The following is a 23,591-nucleotide window of genomic DNA, read 5'->3' on the forward strand; positions in this document are numbered from 1 at the left end:
ATATTTTAAAAAATTAAAAAAAATAGTGGTACTTTTTTTTTTTAAGGTGGTGGGGGATCTGTGTGCAGAGGCTTCTCGTGAGTGTTTTTGAGTAACATGGCCAAAGCTTTGGATGCAGTGAGTTCTTCAAGCCCAAGCCTTCTCTTGGACACATTTAATGCGAAATATGCCATGCTTTTGCGCTGTATGCTTGCCCTTTCCTTTCCACATAACCTTCGCCAAATAATCAATTATTGTTTAGTAAAGTCATAAAAGAAAGTAGAATGTTCCAAAAGATAAATTATTGTTCTATGGAAGTCATTTTAAATTCTAAGAGTGACTGGAAATGAAATTTTGGAAGGGGAAATAAACTTTTAACAATCATAGTATGCTGGAACTTTTACACACAGGTTGTGACCCCTTTGACAAACCTATATCTCCAAAAATATTTACATTATGATTTATAAAAGTAGCGGAATTGCAAGGAAATAATTGTATGGCTGTGGGTCACCACAACATGAGGATCTGTATTAAAGGGTCTCGGCATTAGGAAGGTTGAGAGCCGCTGCTCTGGTTGGTTTTGAAGTTCTCACTGAAGAGTCAGCTCACTGTTAGTGATTTTCTCCCTCCACTTACTGAGTCAAAGGTGTGATGTTAGTTTTACTCTGTAGGTTGTTATTTTGCTTCTTTGCACTTCAAAAAGATCTAAGGTCACTCTCTGATTATGACTTTGCCACTTCCTGTCCTATTGTCCTTACAAAAGTTTTTTGTGTGTGTTTGTGTGTGTGTGTTTAAACTTCTGTGTAAAAAGTTCAACCCAAGTGAAAATTCTCTAGAACAAGAAGCAAGTGTTTGTTTCATTATATAATTTATAAGTTCCTCTTACAGAATCAAAATGCCTTCTGCTTCCCTTTTGTGGTGGATTGTATAGCTGAATAAATGAAGCAGTCCAATAGAAGCCAAGCCCATGTTGAGAAGCCACCAAGTCTAAACTGTTCATATTTCTTGAGTCTTTTGACCCACAACCAGAACAAATAAATCAGCCTTGTGTGTTATTGCTGCCTCTATTGTATTGCCTGTGTTTTCATGTGGCAGTGTTGAGAAACCTAACTGCATTTGCCCTTCTTCTTCTTAGACTCCTCTGTGAGCAACTCTTGTGTGCAGGCTTGAACGAGCAAGCCTCTCGGTCTAGTTCTAGGTCTGAAGAGAACTGAGTTCACCTCCTTTCCAGTCCGCATTTGCTTAGCTCATATTATTTTCTTTTTCTGATCATTTTCTGATGCAAGTAATTATATATCATACAAATTTTTGATGGAGAAATAGTTGGACTAAGTTGTAAGGTTATCAAGGAAAAAAAATGTATTTCCAGGAGTTTTTGTTGTTGTTGTTGTTGTTGTTGTTGTTTTGAGCATCACTAATTCACAGTGTCCCATAGGATTTTTGTTTATTTGGTTGTTTTTGCACTTCAGTGTGAGAAGCAACAGCCTAAAAAGTAAACTTAAAATCATAGGCTATATCTCTCTTGAGCATATTTTTCTAGCAATACTTTTTCCATTTGTATTATTTTTAAAGCATATCTAACCTTTCCCTAAAACTCCAGATCTATATGTATAAGTTTATTCCTCCTTTGAGGTGTTAGCGGGTACCTCACATATACTCAGTATCAAATATAATTTTTGGTTGTTTTCCTTCATTTCTTCCCTCCCCTCCCCCATTAGGTGCTGACAATGCCCCTGTGGTCACTTTGGGGGATTTCTGTCTTCCCTCACCTGCACATTTTACCCATTCAGTCAGCTAATGGGGGACTGCAGAGTGACTCCCAGTCTTCTCACATCTATTTCCTACCACAGGCTTCTCTTCACGCAGAGATAGAGGGATGCTTTTAAAGCAAAAGTCAGGGCTCTAGCTCCAAGCCCTAAGGCAACTTCTCACCACTCTTGAAATAAAATGTAAATTCCTTGGTCTGCACAGCCCTGCCAAGGCTGGTGTCTAGCTAACTCTCCTGTCCTGTCCCCTGTTACTTCCCTCTCATTGACTGGTCATTTTATTTCTTAAACATTCCCAACTCATCCCCACCTCAGGGCTTTTGTCTTAGCTGGTTTCTGTCTTGAAATTGACCTTTCCTATATTTTCACTGTTTTCTTTGTCTAAAATGTCAACTCTGTGGTGAGAGAGACTTCACCAAGACATCTTGTCTGTGTTATGCCCTTCCCTGCCATGCTTATCTTCATCCTAGCAGTTTTGGGGATTTTTATTTCTAACAAAGCCATTGCCTGAAGTTCTTATTTAGTTATTTCCTTATTGTGGTTCACCATCCTGGGAGGACAGGAACATCTCTATCCTTTTCCACTGAGATATTCCTTGTGTTTGAATGTATGTGTGTATGGCAGGCACTGAACTATATGTTTATGTGTGTATTTAAATATGGCAGGCTCTGAAGTATGCATTTATGACTTAATTGGGGAACAAGGCTATTTAGTCCCATGAGTTTAAACTGCTGAGTCAGAAAAGAATAGTCTAGAATATATATTAAAGGTTTTTCGAGGCTGAATTTCTCTGTGTAGTTCTGGCTGTCCTGGAACTCACTTTGTTTACTAGACTGACCTCAAACTCACAAAGAGCCACTTGCCCCTGCCTCCCAAGTGCCAGAATTAAAGGCGCATGCCACCATACCCAGTTTAGATATATTTTAGTGATTTTAATCCTGCCAAATCTTCATGACAGTTAGGTGGTCCACAGATGAGGTGATAGACCTATCTCTTTGGGTTATTTTGTTAATTCACAGCAAGGAAAAAATATCAGTTCTGTTCAGTTGGTATTTTTGTCCTGCAGATAGGCACATATAAAGTGGTCATTAGTTATGCACATCATTTAATTGCAACTTGATGAGAATTTAATGGCAACTTGATGTGAATTGTGCTTGAACCACGGGACAATGTGTGCTCCTTGCAGATAAATATGACATCAATAGCAAGCAATCATTGGTATGAGAGAACCTGCACTGAACAAGCAGGAGCCATGCGTGTACCACTCTCTCAAGAAAGCAAGCATTACGTTGCAGGATTTGTGTGACAAACAGGAAAATGACTCTCTGTGAAGTTTCTGAATATATAATGATTTTCTAAAAATGATTATGTACATAATGAAAACTTAGTGATTTATTTTGTAACTGTCTTTGTGAGTTGATTTAATAAATTGGGTGTATCTGATGATTCAGCCATGAAGGAAGAGAAAGCACACTGTCTTTCTTCCTCTTGTTATAATTTGCTAATAAATGTCAGTGATTTAGAGCCCTGAGACCCACCTAAATTTAGACAACAATGATTTTTGTCTCACTTATGTCTGAGATCACTCCAGAATCCCTACATTCTTCTTTGTGGTATTCCTTTATATTATTTTCTGTCATTTAATAATGTTTTCCATCATGCCTTTAAGAACTGTAGCAACCCTCAAAGTTGACGTTTCCCACTAGCATTTTTCTTGGATTTCTTCTTCACCAGTCTCTTGTGTGCTCTGTATGGTAGTAACTTTATCTTAACAGTTTTGAGCACCTCCCAAGTTTACTGGCAAATTCCCAAATCTGGGTTTTTTCGTAGTCTCACACATTAAAAGCTTTGGTTATATGCGGCCATCACCATTATTTCTTTGCTCAGGTTCCCCTGATGAGAACTAGTCAGAGTTGGTGTATTTATGGCTGGCTAATTTAGGTCTGACACAATTAAAGTTCCTGTTTGTTATATGAACTTAACTTTCTTCTTAATTTTTAGGGGATACTTTTGTCCTGGATAAAATCTTGTTTTTAAATCAGAGTGGTTTTAAAATTCTCAGGCAGAATGAGAGGATAGAGTGATTCTTTTTTGCTACATTGCATGTCAGTTGGTCATCAGCTGGCATTTTGAAGACTTCCAGATATCAGTGCAAAGGGAGAGTGATGACCTAGTTGTAAGGGGAGCTCCCATTGCCCCTGGCTTTCTCCCTGGGAGGCCACCATAAGGAATTAAGCCTGGGCTCTCAGCCTGACTTCTTCCTGCCTATAGCAGAGTCCCAGCAGGGTCTCCAAGAAGAGATGGGTAAGGGCTGGCTAATTATTTTCCTGGCTCCTCCTTGTGGGGTTGCCTTGGGCTGTTGGTGCCTTCGACCTAAGGTCATGGTTCTTCTCCATTAGACTTTCTCCTTTTGGGTTCCTGTGATCAATCCTTCCTCTCATCTTTTCTCCCAGGAGTGGCAACATTTACGCTGTCACCAGTGCCAAATTAGGGCAGAATCTCTCACAGTTCCCTGCACTGCAAACAGTCACTTGCAGAGAAATCTCCATAGATTATCTTATTTGAATGTGTTGTCAGTTTTTTGTTGATTCTGTTTATTGTTTCTTCAATTTTTGATAGTGTCAATGATCTTTTCTCTAAGTACCTGTTTTATACATAGTCTGTGTGGTACACACAAAATTTAAAAAGCCTCATTGCCTTCTAGGGTTCTACTCTGTGAGATGTACAGAATCTTCTGCCTTATTAAGTATTCAAGTGGCATTTGTTTATTGAGTAGCTGCTATAGCCAAGATCTAGTATGCCATCTAAGGTAGGCCGTTATATATCCTTAATTGTCTGTTTATAGGACACTCTGAGTTCTTGTCTGATTGTCAGTCACAACACTGGGCCCAACAGAGATGAAGCCTTTTCATATCACCTCAGCCTCACTCATTTGTGGGATTAAACAAGAAAAAAGACGTATCATTGCCACCACCATCATCAGCGTCCCATGTTGAGCTGATTTCTGCCACATTGAGGGCTTGGGCCTTGCCTTAATTCTCTTTAAAATCTTAGCACCCCATAGCACATTGCTAGATAGGCAAGGTCTTTCACCCATGTCTCAGTTGAGGTGGTTGGATGACATCACTAGTCACAAATATGTGAACACCCAGTTCCCAAACCTCTGTCACTGTTCTTAGTGGCCCGGAACCGAAGAAACACACACCAATCTGATTTCTGTGTCTCTCCAGCCTGCAGTGCTGTAGACCCCATTACTCCTCAGTCATTGCTAACACTGCTTGATAAGAAAGTGGAAGACCACCAAGTCATGCCTTGTGCCTGTTGTCTGGCCTAGTTCATCCATTGTGTGCCATCTAGTCCCAGCCTTCTCAGTTCTCCCTTAGTCCCCACGCCTATTTCTTCTATATGGTGACCCCTGTAGTTCTCAAGCATAACTATTTCCTGCACTCACAACAGGATGTCTTTTGTGCCTTGATCTCATTGGATGGAAATCTTGTAGAGCATCAAGAAAACGTTCTAGGCAGATGGGAGATTTTAGTTGAGCACAAATTTTCTCTTTATTTTAGGATCAAGAAAAAAACCAACCAACCAACCATACATACAAATAAACAAAAGACATATCCAATGAGTATATTTAAGAAGAAACATCCTAAAATTTGGGCAGTTGTCTTTTGGAAGTTTTTTCGCTGTAGGGCTCTTGGCCACATTTTTGGAGAAGCTACTTTGTCTAGTTGAATTGTACCTGCTACAAACTTAGGCCATATGAAGATTTGCTTTTTGTTTTTGCATTGCTCTGGATGCCCAAGAGAGTCTCTGTGGGTGAAGAAAGGTGCGGCACTCTTTGTACTGTATTGAGGACTAGATGTGCATAAAGGATCCTATCCAGTCAAGTCAGTCTTCTTTAGCGTCAGGAAGTGATGTTGGTATGGGCAGCTCGGAACTTTCTACTGTGCATGGGAGACATTGTCAATTTGTATTGCAGTAAAAATTCTCTGTTCCATTTGCAGGGATGGAGTGGGAACGCTGCTCATCATTCTATAGGCCGTGGGGGCAGAAGAAGAAAATTCATTGCTTTTTTACCTCATGACTCAGACCTGGCCTCTTTTATTTACTCGGTCCCCTGCACCTTGTTACAGATTGTGGCTGTGTCTGAAGAGGTTTTTGGTTGTCACACTGAGGGATACCACTGGTATGTGGTGGGTAGAAGGCAGGGGCGCACATACATATTTTCTAATACACAGGATAATGTCTCACTGTGAAGACATACTTAACAATGAAATGCCAATAGTTCTAAGCTTCACTAACCCAAATCTATACCTTACTTTGTTCAATAGAACTTTCTGTGTTCTAGCCTGGTCTACATACTGAGTTCCAGAATAGCCAAAGCTGTATAGAGAGAATCTGTCTCAAAGCAACAAAAAAAACCAAAAGAACTTTCTGTGTTGATGGAAATGTCCTATGTTGACATGATTATATGTGGCTTTAAGTACTTGAAATAAGGCTGGATGTCTAAGGAACTGAATTTTTAATTTAAGCTTAAAATAAACAAAGATGGTAGTTCTAGGAAGCCATTAGACAATGCAAATCTAGCTATGGCACCCTGCCTAAGCACCTTGGCTCATAAATAATTGATAGAAAAGATTGGCACCTGAGAGAAAGGGGGATTGAAGAGGGAATTTCAAGAAAGCTGGAAGGGATGTGTGTTTTCAAAAACCTGAGAGACGGAAAGCAGTGTGTTTTTAAAACTGTTTTCTTAGAGAGTCTGTGGGTTAGTAATTCAAAACATGCAGACGACATTAACACTGTCTCTGTCTATGATGTCTGGGTCTCAGCCTGAAGACAAATGCTGAAAGATAGAACTAACTACCTAGAATACTCCTGCAGCAATGAGCTAATCACCTCAACATGTGGCTCTGGCTTTCTCATCTCACAGTGTGGAGGCTTACGGATACTTTAAGTTTTTAAAGGAACAAGACTTTCAGTCATGTACCCAGTGCCAAAGTGGAAGCCAGATGGCCTTTGTGATCCAACCTTCAAAGCCGGAGTCTGTCATGCATGCAGCCACAATTTTGCCCAAAATAAAGGTGATAATACATAGACATTATCTCTTGCCACACCAGAAAAAAATACCAAGGAACCTGCAGCTATATTTTAAAGACATTACCAATTTATCTGATCCTTTAAAAATTATATGCATTTATAATGTGCAGCATGTTAAGTTAAATTACGTGTTCATTATAAGGTAGCTAATGAGCTAATCTATTACCTCGTGTATTTTATACTGAGAACACTATTGTCTTTGCAACTTCCAAGACCACATTACTATTAACTACAGCAATTATACAGTAGATTTCTTCATCTCGTTTCTTCTGTCACCTTCATATTCTGTGTTCATTGATTATCTGCCCCAACACCTGCTCACACTCCTGGCACAGAGTAGGAGATACCTCGACTGATCCACTTCCCTCATCCCTTCTTATTCCTTCTCAATGGCCCTACATTTAAATTTTTCCTCCTGTTGTTATTCAGCCATCTTTGTTAATCCATTCTGTTTTCCACAAATAAGACTTATTTTAAGTCAAGCAAGTGGCATGTAGCAACAGTGCCAAAACTCTGTGAGATGATTGCTCAGTGTCTGTGCTCTTCTTGTCTAGCAAGAGAGACTCTTGACCTCTTTATCTCTTTACCATCCCTATAGAAAATGCCTACACTATATTCCAGCTTTCTTGTGGACCAGAGTCTATGCCTTCTACCTATCCTGAGGTCAGTTTTCTTTGTTGGGAGCAGCCCTGTACCTCACAGGGGCAGAGCAAATAACCAGTAGCCCACAACAGTATGCAAAAGGCTACCTGCCAGCAGATGGCATTAGGAGTAATAGGGGCATGAAAAGTTATTATAAATCATTGAGCATCTGAACTCCTGGGTATCCCTTACCAGAAGAATAAGAAGTCAGGAGGCTGGAAGTGTACAGGAGAGACACATATGCTTAGCTAATGATGAACAGGGAAGACCAGTACTTTTGTTTAGTCATAGAGAAATCAAGAAGTAAAATGTTAAAAACCACATTATCAGTCCATTCCAGGTAATAAGAACAACTGTAGCATCATTAACTTGGGAAGAAGTAACTGGGTGAATAACAGTTTTGCTTCAGAAGTCAGTGGGTTATGTCCAGGGCACATTGACAAGACAGTCTGTGGAAATGTTATAGGTGCGTTTAGAATATACTCAATATAATATACTCTCTATAGTCCAAGAGAGTGGCTAAAGCTACAGAAACAAACAAACAAAAGAAACATTTAAGGATATGGAGTTGTGTGAGACCTCCAAGGGAGAGGACATTAGAAGATCCTTAAATTTAAGAGCGTCGATCCAATAACCTCTGACTGGTTACTAGTTACTTATACCTGCTCCAGAGACTTGCTAGCTGTAATTTAGGGTGATGTGCTTATTCTAGGAATAGTTAATGTTAATAATCACCCCTAGGTAATTCTGATCTACTTTGAGAAGAAGCATATTTTAGCAGAGAAAAGTCTCAGAGATGCAAGGAAGATGATTGGTACTCTAACAGGTTAGAGGAAATGGGAGGATTGAAGAATAAGGATTAGATGTGCAGCCAGGTCTAGACTTAGGGGCTGTAGAGATGGACTGTAAGCCTGTGAATAGAGTAACAAGAATGTAGTAACCAACACTTAAAAGTGCACAGCAGATGTGGGGCACTGGGAACTATTTACACTCCTAAAAATTGTGGAAGACCTGAAAGAATTTTAAAGTGAGTTATATCCAGTGTTGTGCTGTTAATTATTCAAACTAAAAGCACCAGGGCTGGGAGAGATGGCTCCGCAGTTAAGAACACTTACTGTTCTCCCGGGGGGTCAGGGTTCAATTTCCAGCACCCACATAATAGCACACAGCCCTCTGACTCCAGTTCCAGAAGATTCAGTGCCCTCTTCTGACGTCCATGGACATGGTGCACAGAAAAACACCTACACACCTAAATAGGAAGAAAGGTTTAGTTTGGTTTGGTTTGGTTTGGTTTGGTTTGAAGTCAGGGCGGTAGTAGCACATGTCTTTAATCCCAGCACTGAGGAGGCAGAAGCAGGCAGATCTCTGAGTTCAAGGTCAGCCTGGTTTATGGAATGAGTTCCAGGACAGTCAGAGCTACACAGAAAAACCCTGTCTCAAAACAAACAAACAAACAAACAAAAAAACCACTTTTTTTAAAAGGCACTATTTGTGTTACTACCTGATTTTCATGATGTAAACCCCACCGCAGACTATTTTGAGCTACGAATAGCTTTCTTGCAAACTGAAATAAGCTGGCTCTGACACACCACCGGATAACTACCAGCATTAACCATATGATATTGAAAATTAAAACTTAGAATATTTATTTAACTTAAAATACCAATAATTCTTCATATGGTGACAGAAATGGCACATTTTTATGAAAAACTTCTATTTTTGCAAATCCCTTTAAGTATGTGGCACAAGAGAAAACAACTGTATTCTCACAGTTGCTCCTGCCACTTAAGCCCAAAACGCCACTGTTTATACTCATGAAAGAACGGCCACAAAAGATAAATTCCAGCTTGTCATTATTATGGAAACAACTGCATGGACCTCAGAAACTCTCTATGGATCTTGAGACCACACTGTGACAATTGCTGTTTTACAGAGCAATGGGCCACATTTTTATCAATCTCATATTCTGTAAGAATTTGAGTCACCATCCCTCTTATTGTTTTGATACTACTCATACTGCAAAAACAATGTGAAAAATAAACAAAATCCCCGGATTGAAATAAAGATGAATAGAATCACATCATTTTTCTTGTGTCCCAAATGTTGCTTTTCACAACCCACAGCTCCTCAGAGACCACTCACTGTAGAGAACGAAGCTGAGCAGAAAACTCGAGTATAGTGTTTGACTTCAGAAAGCAATGTCTATAAAACTAAAGTAGAAGCCATGTAATTGGGAGTGATGGAGGCTGAGAAAGCTGAGATAAGCCGCTTGATCACTGGTGAGGGATGCAAGAACCAGAAAAGCGGAAGAAAAAACATTTGAATCAAACCATACTAAAAAAAGCCGGAAAGATTGTAAGAGCCAGAGGGGCAGCATATTCGATGGGAGACTTCCAGATATAACGGAAGCTGCACCCATGAAATCTCAGCAATGTGACTGATTAAATGAGATCTGAACAGTAACAGCACCAGTGGGCATCCCATTGTGATGAAGGATCGCATGGAGCTCCAGCCCTGGGAGAAAAGCTGCTCTTCCTCGGAGGTGCACATCCTACATAATTTTCCAATCATGAGTGGTTAGCCTAAAAAATATACATGCAAGTAACAGTAAACAGACTCAACAGGTTGAATGTATATATTCATTCTCTTTCTCTCACACACACACACATGTAACAATAATAAAGAATAGGAAGCCATGAGTTTGAAAGGGAGCGAGAGGGAGAGGTTGGGAGGGATTGAGGGAGATGAGGGAGGGGGAAATGGTGGAATTCTATTTTAAATAAGTAATAAGCTGGGAGGCAGATGAGTTCAAAGTCAGTCTGGTCTATTTAGCAAGTTCCAGGACAGCCAAGCCTACATAAACAAACGAAGAAACAAACTCATTGTCAGAGAAGACACTATCTTTGACTTCTCTTCCAAGAGCAAAATAAGCAAAGCAATAAAGTCCTTGGCAGATACTTTGGAGAGTGTTTCTATAACAGGCATTATAAATAGTTAATAGCTGCATGAGGACTTTATTACCCTAAGTAGGTCAGAGCAAGTCATTCTTCTGCTGGCTTTGTAATGGCATGACCAGGTAGAACTGACTTCTCCTTTTGCAGATATGTACACTTCTTTTACAAATGAACATATTTCCATTAGGGACATCAGAGATAATCCTTAAAAAAACAACAAGCTGTGACCAGGATGACACCCATCCAGATGCCTGATCAATATATTTTCCCTCTTTCTGGCATACATACTTCTCAACATGGGAACTTTGTGTTCTGAAGGTATTGTACTGTCCTTGCTTCTAGCTGATTCCCAGCAGGGGCTTGGCTATCACAGGTCAGGTGCCAAGCCTTTGGCAGTATATTCATTTTTGTCCATCAGTCTCAGTGGCAGGGAAAATTTCAAAAGCCTCAAATCCACTTCTAAAAAACAAAATATCATTAGCAATAGAATTTTTTAAATATTTATTTATTTATTTATTATGTATACAATATTCTGTCTGTGTGTAAGCGTGAAGGCCAGAAGAGGGTGCCAGACCTCCTTACAGATGGTTGTGAGCCACCATGTGGTTGCTGGGAATTGAACTCAGGACCTTTGGAAGAGCAGGCAATGCTCTTAACCACTGAGCCATCTCTCCAGCCCAGCAATAGAATTTTAATAATGATGAAACAAAAATAGAACCAAATTAAAGCAAAAGAGTCACAGCGTAGCCCACCTATTCTGAAAAACCCACTTGAGGTACTTTAGCATGTGTCCTATATTATGAGGAAGACAAATAAAATGTTTTATTCAGAACTTACTAACTACCAAGAACCTGTTACGAACTAAAAACTCAGTCTGTCTCATTTAATCCTGGCCACCCAGCAAGGTAAATTATATTATCAGCATTTGCCAAGGATGAGGCCCCGAGGGGTGAGAAACCTTGCACACAGCTGCCTAGATAGTAGGAGGCACAGGAATGCCAATCCATAGACTTCCCTTCTTCTGACACTGCAGTATCAAATTCCCAAGCCAGTGGCAATTGGAGACCTTTGGATATTAGCTGGTTGTTTCTGATACCAACGTTGTATAACGGACTAATGATGTCAACAAGAAGTGAGAAAGTATCTGTGCTATGTGCACTGTTTGTCCTTCTTGTTTTCTCAGTGAAACTCCAAAAACCAAAATAAATGTGAATTCAGAAAATATGCTTAGAATCCTCTGGGTCCAGTTCATGTTCTTTCTGCAAACACATGCTTCTCTATCTTCATGTGGAATTAAATACCAGTGGGTTCCTCATACAGCTTCTATGGCCTTATGCCTACATTTTAATGTTGATTCCCATTCCCAGGATTGAACACAGAGCCTTGCATACACAAAGCGTTTACTCTGCCATTAAATTATACCGTCAATTGATTATATTTTTAAAAATAATCATTTACCAATCCCTTGTTTATCCTGGTATTAAAAAGTGAGTTATTCTTCACCTGAAAAACCAGCTACAGCAGAAGCAGTATCTGCCGGAAAGGGTCTTTAGGGTCTTAGGAGTGGCGTCCTTCTTGTGTGCTGGCTTGCCCTGTGTCTGCTGTCAGTGATTTGTCTTTCGCCAAGGTGGTCAGGCTACTGTGGCTCAAACTCTGAAGTTGTGCTGAAGATGCATGTGTCCTTTGCCACAGTCCTCTGTAATGCTTACTCTTTATGTAACTCATTCTCGTTCCCGGGCTCTCATAGTCTGAGAAAGCTGGGAAGATCTCTTGGCTTTATGAAAACTTAGAAACAAAAACTTTTTTAAAAAAAAGAGTATATTCCCAAAGTTCTCCCAAAAGCCCCCACAAAACTGCTCTTCTGTTACCATTAGAGCTGGACGCATGTCTCCTTGACACAGAGCAGATGGTTCATAAACACCTCTTAAATAGGAAATGATGGCATTTTGATTAATGTCAGTAGAAGTTTCAGAACAGCATTATCACTCAGATTTCCTAGTTCCAGTTCATGTTTGTTTGTTTGTTGCTTGCATGCTGTGCTTTGTGGCCTAAGCTGGTCTCCAGCTTGTGGTCTCCAGACGACTTTCAGCCGTACTCTCCTGGACAGCTGGGGCCTGTGCCTAGTTTATGGTTTCTATTTTGTGATAATTTTAGATCAGCATTTTGGCAAATGTTTTTTCTAATGGGCCAACTAGAGAGAAAACTATAAGTCAGACATATAAGGTATCTGTTACAGTTGCTCAACTCTGCAATTGTAGCATGAAAGCAACTGTAGGCAACATGGAAACTTACAGCATACTTACAATGTTACTTGTAAAAGAAAGTCGTGGGCTGTATTTGTCAGAAGAGCTATGGTTTAGCTCCCCCTCTGACTTTTGTGTGTGTATGCTCATGGGTATATGTGTGCGGATGTACATACATGTGGAAGTCAAAGGTTGATGTCGGGTGTCTTTCAGTTTGTAATGTTTACTTTATGCAATAAATATATCCTTTGTTATTATTAATACTGAAGTATGAGAGGTCAAACCCAGGACCTTGCACCTGCTAGGCTGGCACTCTACCAATGAACTATATTCCCAGTTATGGAAGTCCTTCTTAATCCCTTCTCCTTGATTTTTGAGGTTGGGTCTCTCACTGAACCTAAAGCTCATTGCTTCAGCTAGAATAGCTGGCCAGAAAGCCTCTAGGATCATTTTTGTCTCCATCTTCCTAACTCTGGGGTTACAAGCACACAGTGCTTTTCCCATGGTTCTGGGGATCCGAACCCAGGTCCTCATGCATGTACAGCCAGCATTTTACTACCTGAACCATCTCCTGACCCTCCCCTCTGATAGTAACAGTTGAAATTAAATAGACTTCATAGCAAAAGATACTTTGAAAGTCTGCTTCCTGTCCTGAAACAAATGGCTACATGTACAAGTATTTTTATCTAGAAGGTTTGACCTTCGTCACTGTTAATGTAGGGCAGTAAAAAAAAAAGTAAAAAAAGTATAGGAAGGAGGGAGAGAGAAAAAGCACAGTGAGAGCTCTTTTGGTTTCCTCTTGGTGTAGCTGTTCTTTTTCTTGGAGTTTGTTATAAGAAGTAGTTGGCAATGAAGGCAATGCACAGTTGTGTACAAACATTCAACACATATTTAAAAATATTAGCAACAAGGCTCAGTAGTGTGTGAACTGAGTGGTTTGTAGCTATAGCTCCAGGGATATACTACCTTGGGACTCCGTGCGCACACACATACACATCTCTTTCTCGCTTTTTCTCTCTCAAAATGGGAATTGGGAATGCCAGTGTTTATGGAAAGTCATTGTACTCACATGTGTAAATGACTTGGCACATGGGCCGTTAGTGTTATTTCTGATCCCTTCTGCTTCTCCCCCAGACTACACCTTGACTGAGAACAGAAGCAGGAGCTTCTTGACTCTCAGGAACTCTACAACAAATGAGAACAATACAAAGAAAACATATGATTATGAACTTAAGAAAATCAAGTTCAGGGAGTATGACTAAGTATTAGGGACCATTAGTGATTCATTTCTTCCCACCTTTGGGAAATTTCACGCATGTAGCCAATGTGTTCTGCGTGTGGGTTTAAAATAACACAGAACTATAGAATTTCCCTGGGCCTGTGACTGAAATTCCAATCATCTCAGATGCATTTTCTAACTATATAGAAGGGTAGGCACAGAGGACATAACTCTTCAGAACTCATTTAGGACTCAGTAAAGGGTGTATTCATTTTACTATGGAGTGAGTTGCTACCTGAAGTGAACGGCTGTTTAATTCAGTAAGGCAAGGATCTGTGACGAGTGAAAAACGAATATACCCCCTTTAGCTTTTGCGTTAGTTAAGGCATCAGTAAAACTGGGACACAAGCCATTTCCTTTTGTTCCAGTCTATCTAAGTGCTAGTAGAGAAAGATCCGACTCAAATTATAGAAGCCATGGAAGGTGCAATATTACATTAAAATACTCTGAACATGCCAGCTGAAATGTCTCTCCTAGATCATTTTGTCTCTGCCAACTGGCAGTGACTCATTTTGAGGTTACTGCAGACAGTTACAGGATTAGCAGGCAGAATACAGGGCACACACCCTCCTCTGTGTACTTGCTTTTGTACTCCTGGTACGTCCTGAGCTGACTCTCTCTCACATTACCTGGCAGAAAAACACCTCCATGATACTCGGCTATTGTAAATGATGTAGGCGACGTTTTCAGAAGTTGTTTTATGGTGCTGATAAAAACTGTCTCCGTATTCAAAGCTCAGCTGCCTCTCCTGTTACCATCACTCCTCACTACAACTTACAGAGTGATCTTACCATTATGTCTCAGAAATTAAATGTAAAGATTATTGAGATAGGTGCTCCCTTTCCCAGTGTGTATGTGGTATATATGGGTATAAACACATGTGTGCATGGATGTTGAGGCTGGCAAAGATGTCTTTCCTCAGTTGTGCCCCACCTTATTTTTTGAGATAGTATCTCTCATGAAACCAGCAAAGGGCCAGTGGAAATCTAAGCGCAGCTTGGCAAACCAAGCTTAGAGTTACTCACAGGAGAACAGCTGGAGTCTCAGGCACTTATAACACTGAAAAGCCCACACCAGGATGGGTGACAAACTGAGAAAGCAGTGTCTTTGGAGTGCCCAGTGCAAGCAGTAGGCAGCTGGATCACAGAGCAGTACCCTCCTTAGAAATTGTTTATTGCTTATATTAACGCAGAAAGGGTTCTCACAAGTGTTATAAGACCTGTTGTGTGTTGTCGGCTTGGTGTGCCTTCCTCATTCCTCCAGGAGGAAATGCTTTGATGCACAAGAAACAGCTATCCAACAACTGCCACACTTACTCTGGCTATTTCATTCTTTCTATCTCCTCTTCCTTGATGTTCCCTGAGCCTTGGGGGCTCATATACAGATGTATGATTGTTTTCTTCCATTTACTGATAAGAATTGGGGCACTATTCCACAACAACAACAACAACAACAACAACAACGTCTTATTTTCACAGTTCAGCTAGTTAGTATTTATAGTAACTGCCACCCATTGCAAAGAGAACATCCTTTCATGGCCATGGATGACAGCAGTGGCAATCCATAATTAAATACAAAAATATTCAAAATACAATTTAACAAGTGCTCTTCATCCATATTAACAAAACAACAGTAATAGTCTCCCCCATTGCACCCTCTAGTCTCCTTAGGCACAGGCTTTTGCCCCAGTTTATGGTACTAAATGTGGGTTCCCTCTTTTGGAAGGCTTCTCCAATTCTATTTAAAACTGAAAGAAAGTAAGCCTGGAAGCCCCTTTTGTGTGGCTATGGTGACATGGTTAGTGAGACTCAACAAAGATTGTGCAAGAACAGGAAAATGTTAGGAAAGAACACTATACCATTACCAAATAGGGCTTATTCTAGGAACTCTAAAATTGCCCAAATAATTTTTCTACATTAATGGAAAAAGAACATGATCGTCTCTATAGATGTTTAAAAGGCACTTCACAGATACAAAACTGCTTTTCATAAAAAGCTTAAGATTTTGTGGGGTTGGAAGAGAGAGAAAGAGAGAATCCAGCCCAAAACAAGCATCACTGAACATTGACAAGAAACATTCAACATAAGGTTGTTCAAATTAGCATTTTTCTCCCCTTTTCTTAGAAGTCTCGTGGACACAATTTAGGAAAGAGAGGAGCAGATACACAACCCCAATGCTACAAGACACCTGAAACTTAAGTTACATAAATGTCCAAAGAAGCATGCCAAACACAGTGAAGGTAAGACTAGGGCCTACTTGGGTCTACTGAGGCAGAGAGGACACCCTGCTCTGTAGGTATGAACCAAGTTGGCAGTACAGTTATCAAAGTCAGTGGAGAGCTTAGAAACAAATTTTTAAGTTTGAAAATAAAACAATATTAATTACTTCAATACATAGCAATTAAAACTGTAGGGCAATGTAATTTGAAGTCAAAACATAAAGATAAACTGAGCAAAGAGTGGTGACTCTTCGCAGTCAACAGGTTTATCATCTTAGTTTTCACATCTTAGCCACAGAAGGAACAAGAAGTGGGCAAAGAGTGGCTGCCGTTTCACAGAAAGGAGCACAATGGCTTGGTTTTTAGCTTTCTTTGTGGTGGTTTTGGTGAACTTTGGGCCTGGTGAGCTCTTTATCAGCTAGTCCACAGAAGGCTCTTCAACCTGAAATGATGTTTACCTCATTCAAAATAAAAGAAACAGAAATCAAAACTGCCCTGAACTTCAGTTTTCCTCGGAATAAACAGTCTGAGTTCTAAATGTTACAATACCATTTCCTAGTGAAGCTGAGGTAAAACAAGCACTAAGACACATTGTTGGTTGTAGTAGGAGCTGCAGGCCGCTTCCCATCGCTCAGCTCCCGGCCACCGGCTAGCTTTACCTGAAATAATTACATGGAAACTGTATTCTTTTGAACACTGCCTGGCCCATTAGTTCCAGCCTCTTATTGGCTAACTCTCATATCTCGATTAACCCATTTTTAATAATTTGTGTAGCCCCACGAGGTGTGGCTTACCAGGAAGGATCTTAACCTGCGTGTGTGTTGGGTGGGAGAATCATGGCGACTGCCTGACTCGGCTTCTTTCTCCCAGCATTCTGTTCAGTCTACTCCGCCTACCTAATTTTCTGTCCTATTAAAGGACCAAGGCAGTTTCTTTATTTAACCAATGAAATCAACACAAAACAGAAGACTCTCCCACATCATTTCCCCTTTTTCTGTTTAAACAAAAAAGAAAGGCTTTCACTTTAACATAGTAAGATTACATATAACAAAGCAGTTATCAAGCAAGAATTACAGTTACAATATTTATATCTATTTTATCCTTTATCATAACTAAGGAAAACTATAACTGTAACTAACCATTCTTCAACTCCATCAAAGATTCCAGAAGGATATAATATTACCTAAGCAAACAAGAAGTCCAAAGCTCTAGAAATGACAGAGACATCTCGCTGTCTAGACAGTCACCCAAAGTTCTTTTGTACCGTTGGGGCATCCATCTTCAGCCTACAGGCCCATAGTATCCAGCAGACTCTTCCATGAAGCAGGAAATTTCAAAGACAGTTCAGTCACTTTCTGCTGTGTCCTGCAGAATGTCTCGCAGACTCTTTCATGAGTCAGGAACCCCAAAAGACCATCTCACCTTTAGGCAAGTTCAGCAGTCCTCTCTCTGCAGGTTCTTTGTGTCCAGTTTATGTATCAGTCCAGGCAAGAGCAGTTTCTTGCCCAAATGGCTATCAAACTCCATAAGGAGCCTCTTCAATGCCCATCTTCCTCTCAAAGTAGATTGGTGCTGCCAGGAGCAGACGTGTCTCATTGTCATGAAAAGCCCTAAGTTATTAAAACATTAAATGCCATGTTCTGTAGTCTTTGAAAGATATGAAGAAGGTTTATCTAACTGAAATATATCTCTATATATCTAGAAAATCTAATTAACATGACTACAAGCTTAACTATTAGCGATGATTATCCATTAACCTATATTTCTTAATTACATATTACATTTTAAAATGAACTACACAATCACAATACCTTAATCAAGATTAGAAATACATATACATATGACAAAATTGACCTTTAAATCCATACCAATGCAAATTATTCATATCTATATCATATCCCCCTTTAAATGTAAAAGAACATTTATAAACAATATTTGGGAATATGGACACAGTTATTTCTCTCCAAACTGCTTCATGCTGAATGGGGGCGCTGTTATTCAGGTCTTTTATGGGATAACCTGTCTGCTAGGTTCATCTCAGTCTGCAGTTGAGCAAAGTAATTTTTTGAGGGTGTTCATAGCAACCTTTTGGGAGGGCATGGTCTATCATACCATATTGGGATAGAAGCAATCCATAGAGTCTCATCCTCTGTGAAAACAAAAGAAGACCCTCTCCAAAGCATCATATCCTTAGACCCAAATTCTGAAGTCATAATACCCTTATGATATCCATTCTGGTTCCACTTGGCAGCCCATATAATGAAATGTCTCTCTGTACTTAGCTTTTTTACAGTCAAAAACTTTAAAGAAAACACAATAATACAAAGAATCCAGACTTGTGAATTTTCCATTTTTACGTGGCTTATTTTTACTCTATCTCTTTATTCTGTCTCTTTAAAGACCTTACCCTTTTTTTTAAAGGCATTAACTTTAATCTCTATATTCTTTTTCTTCTCTCTCCCAAGCCTATGTACATTCATCCAACATTGTGACCCATAGAGGTCTTTTATGTCTGAATCTGTCCTATTGTGAATCTGTAATTTTTTTTACTATCCAGGAGCATTTCTTAAAATGTTAAGCATTTCTTAAAAACTTAAATTGCACCATGTAGGGGTAATACGGTACTGCCAGTTTACTGCCCAGTCTAAACCTTAACTGCACTGTTATTATGGTAATTACAGTAGTCCTGCCTGCCACCAGCACAGTTCAGCATGGCGGAGCCGAGCTGCTCCTGCCTCAGAGCCATTTGGCACCTCTGAGCCACACAGAGTTCCAGGCACACAGCAGTCCACATTGCCATCAAGCAAGCCGTAGCACTTTACTCCAAATGCTTTATTCAAAAACTCTGTCTCCCGCAGGAGCCAGGCAGAGATCACAGTGGTGGCACAGCCCATTTTAAAACAGCCAGTTTTTTTCCTGCTGCTGAGTCAGGAAAATTTCTTTGCCGCAAGCCACCCACAAACAGCCAAAAGCTGTGTTAAACTCTCTCTCCCTTTTTTTTTTTTAAAAAAGCCCTCTCAGCTTTTTAAGTGGATTTAGTCCATCACGTTGGAGCGCCACTCTGTAGTATGGTGCAGCGGACTGCTTCCCACCACCCGTCTAGTTTTAACCGAAATAATTACACGGAAACTGTATTCTTTTGAACACTGCCTGGCACATTAGTTCCAGCCTCTTATTGGCTAACTCTCACATCTCGATTAACCCATTTTTAATAATCTGTGTAGCCCCACGAGGTGTGGCTTACCAGGAAAAATGGAATTTTTATGAAGAACAGTTATGGAACATAGAAGCTAAACAGTCTCCTGCATGCCTGTAATCTCAGTGATGCTGGGGACAGAGGCATAACGGTCCCTGGGGCTGGCTGGCTGCTAGCCTAGCCAAAATTCATGAGCTTAAGGTTCAGGGAGAGACTTGCTTCAGAGGAATAAGGCAAAGTGATAGAGAGGATCCCCAGTGCTTTCTGGGGCCTCTGTATGTGTATGCAGGTGATCACACACACATGCACACAATCATACATGCAGCACACACATACACAAGCTAACTACTCAGTACTACCCTATTAAATCAATGGAATATTATGTCATAATGAAAGAATATAACCATTCTCCCATATTTTGATATGTAAAATTTTTCCAGATATATTATAAAGTCAAAAATATAAGACACAGAGGAATGTGTATATGTTACAGCTTTTATTTGGCATTAATTCTATATATTGGTATTATAAATAAACATCATTTTATTGAAGGTTAAGAAACAAAAACTAATGATAGCACTTGTCTCTCAGGAGAGGTACTGAGTGGAAAAACTGACTTGTAGGGTATGTATGTATATGCTGCCTACCAAAATATTAATTCTAAAATAACTATTTTAAATTATATGTTTATATCCCACCTCATTAAGGAATAAAGAGCTCCTGGTTTTTTCCAAAGAACCATGAATATATGGAGTACTTGAGTTATAAAAGATCTGTAGACTTTTATTAAGTGTTCAGTTCTTTAGAAAATGTTTCAGATTTACATATTTTATTATTTTATACACATTAGTATTTTGCCTACATGTATGTCTGTGCACCACATATGTGTTTTGCCTGGTACCATGAAGGTCAGAAGAGGGCTTCGGATCCCCAGATAGGAGTGACAGGTTGTGGGTGCTGGGAACCAAACCCAGGTTCTCTGTGCTGCTCTCTTAACTGATGAGCCATCTCTCCAGCCCAAGTGGTCTGCTTTTTGTTGTTGTTTTTCCTGTATTTTGGATTTTGGGAGTTTTGTTTGTTTGTTTTTTGTTTGAAGACACATTCCTCTGTTTAGCCCTGGCTGGCCTATGCTCTGTAGACCAGGCTGACCTTGAACTCTCCTGCCTCTGTCTCCTGAGCGCTGGGGTTAAAGGCGTGCCCCACCATGCCTGACTTAAGTGTTCAGATTTTTAAAAGTAAATGTTTTTTTAGCAGTTCTCTCTGGGGTAGATTATTAATTGCTTAAAGCTTGCCTTTTTCTTGATGACTTAGGCTTTGAGCCAAGCTGTAGATTGTAGACAGAACTGTCTAGACTAGACTAGGCCTGAGCTGTTGTAATTCCAGCTTCCTTCCCTGTCTTTACTGTTAGTAAGTTGGAGAGGTTCATTGAGAAGTAAACCTACTTACTTACCAAATATTCCCAAATGGACGAGTGTTTCTGTAAATAATGGCACATTTTTCCTTCACTGTCTGGAAGTCCCTAGACAGTAAAATGGGGTCTGAGATGTGGTCCACGGTGTCGAGCTCAAGAAAGCTGCTTAAGCTCCAGGCATCTGTTGTCTGAGTTTCTGTCCTGCCCGGCTCCTGCAGTCATTAAGTCCCAAAGAAATCACACAGGAGTCTACACTTGTTATAAACTGATTGGCCTAGTAGCTCAAGCTTCTTATTAACTCTTATAACTTATATTAGCCCATTATTTTATCTGTGTTAGCCACATGGCTCGGTACCTTTTTCAGAGAGGTAGTCACATCTTGCTTTTTCTGTGGCTGGGTCAGGACTGCAGAGGAATGGGCTTCCTTTTTCCCAGAATCCTCCTGTTCTCCTTTACCTGCCTCTACTTCCTGTCTGGTTGTCCCGCCTATACTTCCTGCCTGGCTACTGGCCAATCAGTGTTTATTTAAAATATAATTGACAGAATATAGACATTTGTCCCACACCAAGCATTCTTTCTTGATCCTCGCTCACTATCAGCACTCATCTTAGATCCTTGCTGTAGTGAATGTGCTGGATAGCCAGTTAGCTGCTTTTCCTCAGTAGACCACGTTCATTTTGTTTACTTTCCATTACTTCAGTCAATTATTCATACAAATCACCCTTTAACCTTGATCAAATATATGTTAAACAGTAGCCTGAGACTAAAACTGCTATGGCCTCTAAAGTTCCTTTCAACTGGGACCTCTGACTATGGAACTCATCAATAAAGCAGGTCTTCCCGCCTACAAACTCCCCTAGTAATAAACCAGGTGTCTGAGCCTGTTGTTCTTGCCTCCTCTGCTGCCCTTGCTCTGTCTCACACCATTTGGCACATGTGGCCTTTTGGCAGACGTCTGCTTTTCTTTATTTTTCTTTTTTCACCTAGCTGTCCCATACCAAAACAGAAGTTTAGCCACACACAAAAATCCATCAAGCCATTTGGTTTATGAAATCAGCCACGCTGATTAACAACTGTTGCAGAAGTAGTGAAGAATATGGGGCTGTTTGGGAGGGAGGAAATAAAAGACTATTTTATTTAAAACAATTTGAAAAGTGTTGACTTCCTCTTTTGATCTATACTCTAGTTTCCTCCTGGGGGTCCAGGTGTCAGTAATGCGACTCTCCCCCTCTAAATTACCCTTGTGATATTTGTTGGAATGTTCAAACTAGAAACTTCCCAGTTACCCAGCATTCCCCTCCGAGCTCCTGTCCCCTGTCCTCAACCCTGATGCTCTGAGGCCCCTTGGGAAGAGAAGTCAGTCCTGCTGTACAGTAGAGCCTCGCACACGTGCAGCTTTAGTAACAAATGAAACAGTGAAATAACAAGATGGAGTGTGTTTTCTGCAACCCTTGCTTTCCGGGATACACAGACGATAAGGAAACTGGGTGGTGCAGGAGACCTGGGGACTTCTGAGGGGCAGGCTGTTTCCATTCCTCAGTTACCCTGCTCTGCTCCTCTGTTTGCTGGTTCTGCCTGATTTCCCTATTCTTTCTTCTTGATTGATTAGGGAGCCATGTAGTTCGAGTTGGAGAACCTGCTCTTTTCTCAATACTGAAAGCTATGTTATGTAGTTTGTATATACTTGTGTCTCACCTCAATCTCTAGTAATAAAATGGGAAGTGAAACTAAGAGAAATGTGTAAACAGGAACCGAGGATCAGTTATGCACTTCCAACCACACTTTGATGGATAAACACCATTATTATTATTATCCCTGTTTTATAGGCAAGTAAAGTGAGGCAAAGAGAACCCAAGTGTACCCTTGAGATGGGAGAGCTAGGATCCAGCTACCATGCAGTATTACTGCAAACTGGCACAATACTCTAATAAACCACATCCAAACCAACCCTTGCTAGTCAGTCCTGGACTAGCCCTTAAGGCTGAGGTGGAAGGATTGCTATGAGTTTGAGTTCCAGGCCAGTGGGGGTTATTACATAGACAGGATCTGTTCCAACAACAAAACACTAATTCCGTGTTAAAAAGAAATCTCTAAGGGTCAGAGAATGAAGTGTTTTGCCTTGATTTTTGTATGAGTTCTAGTGGGTTTTCTTGCCAAGGTTTTAACTCCAAGATTATTGCAAGCAACATGTTCTTTTAGGACTTGGCCTTTAATCTCAAGGACTGGGTTGTTTTTCCATATACTGTGTCTAGGAAGATTTGCCTGTTCCCGTCCCAGATTTACACACATGGCCTTGGACACAGCTAAAACCCTGTTGCTCAAGTTTCCACCTAGCTTGGTCCAGCTAGTGTTTATTGTTCTCCTTGACGAAACGCTGCCTGTGCAAAAAGGACAAACCAAAATGATAAGGGTTGGTTCCTGCCCCTACCGCCACCCCTACTGGCCGCCCCACCAAAGAAAAACAATCCCCCACAATCCTGGTAGGAAGGCAAGCTATTTACAAAAGAACAATTAACCCACAATGGAGCTGTTGGTGACCAGAGCCCCTGGGAGCTTTCTGGCCCTGACTGGGGCAGGCATGCCCCTCCCCCACTACCCATCAGGGTTTGTGCAGGCATCTTTCAGCTAGCCCTCTCTCCTGCTTTTACTACCAGCTCACCACTATTAACTTCTGCTTCTCAAATCTAATTTCTGAAGTATAGCCTTCAATCCAACTAATCTGATTTCTTTAGTGACAGGGTTTTTCTGCATCTTGAGTTTCCTAGCTCTTCATATCTTTGTAATTTAAGAAAAACTGAAACCA

General features: G+C 40.4%; 1 protein-coding gene across 9 annotated transcripts in view; it reads left to right on the forward strand.

Annotated features, from left to right (window-relative positions):
* The window catches only part of Greb1l (GREB1 like retinoic acid receptor coactivator), a 265,843-nt gene that overhangs the window by 61,940 nt on the left and 180,312 nt on the right, over positions 1–23,591 (forward strand). The window lies entirely within an intron of this gene.

Source organism: Alexandromys fortis, unplaced genomic scaffold, assembly GCF_014885135.2.
Source record: "Alexandromys fortis isolate MF-2015 unplaced genomic scaffold, M_Fortis_MF-2015_v1.1 scaffold_4, whole genome shotgun sequence".
In the NCBI taxonomy this organism is placed as follows: domain Eukaryota; kingdom Metazoa; phylum Chordata; class Mammalia; order Rodentia; family Cricetidae; genus Alexandromys; species Alexandromys fortis.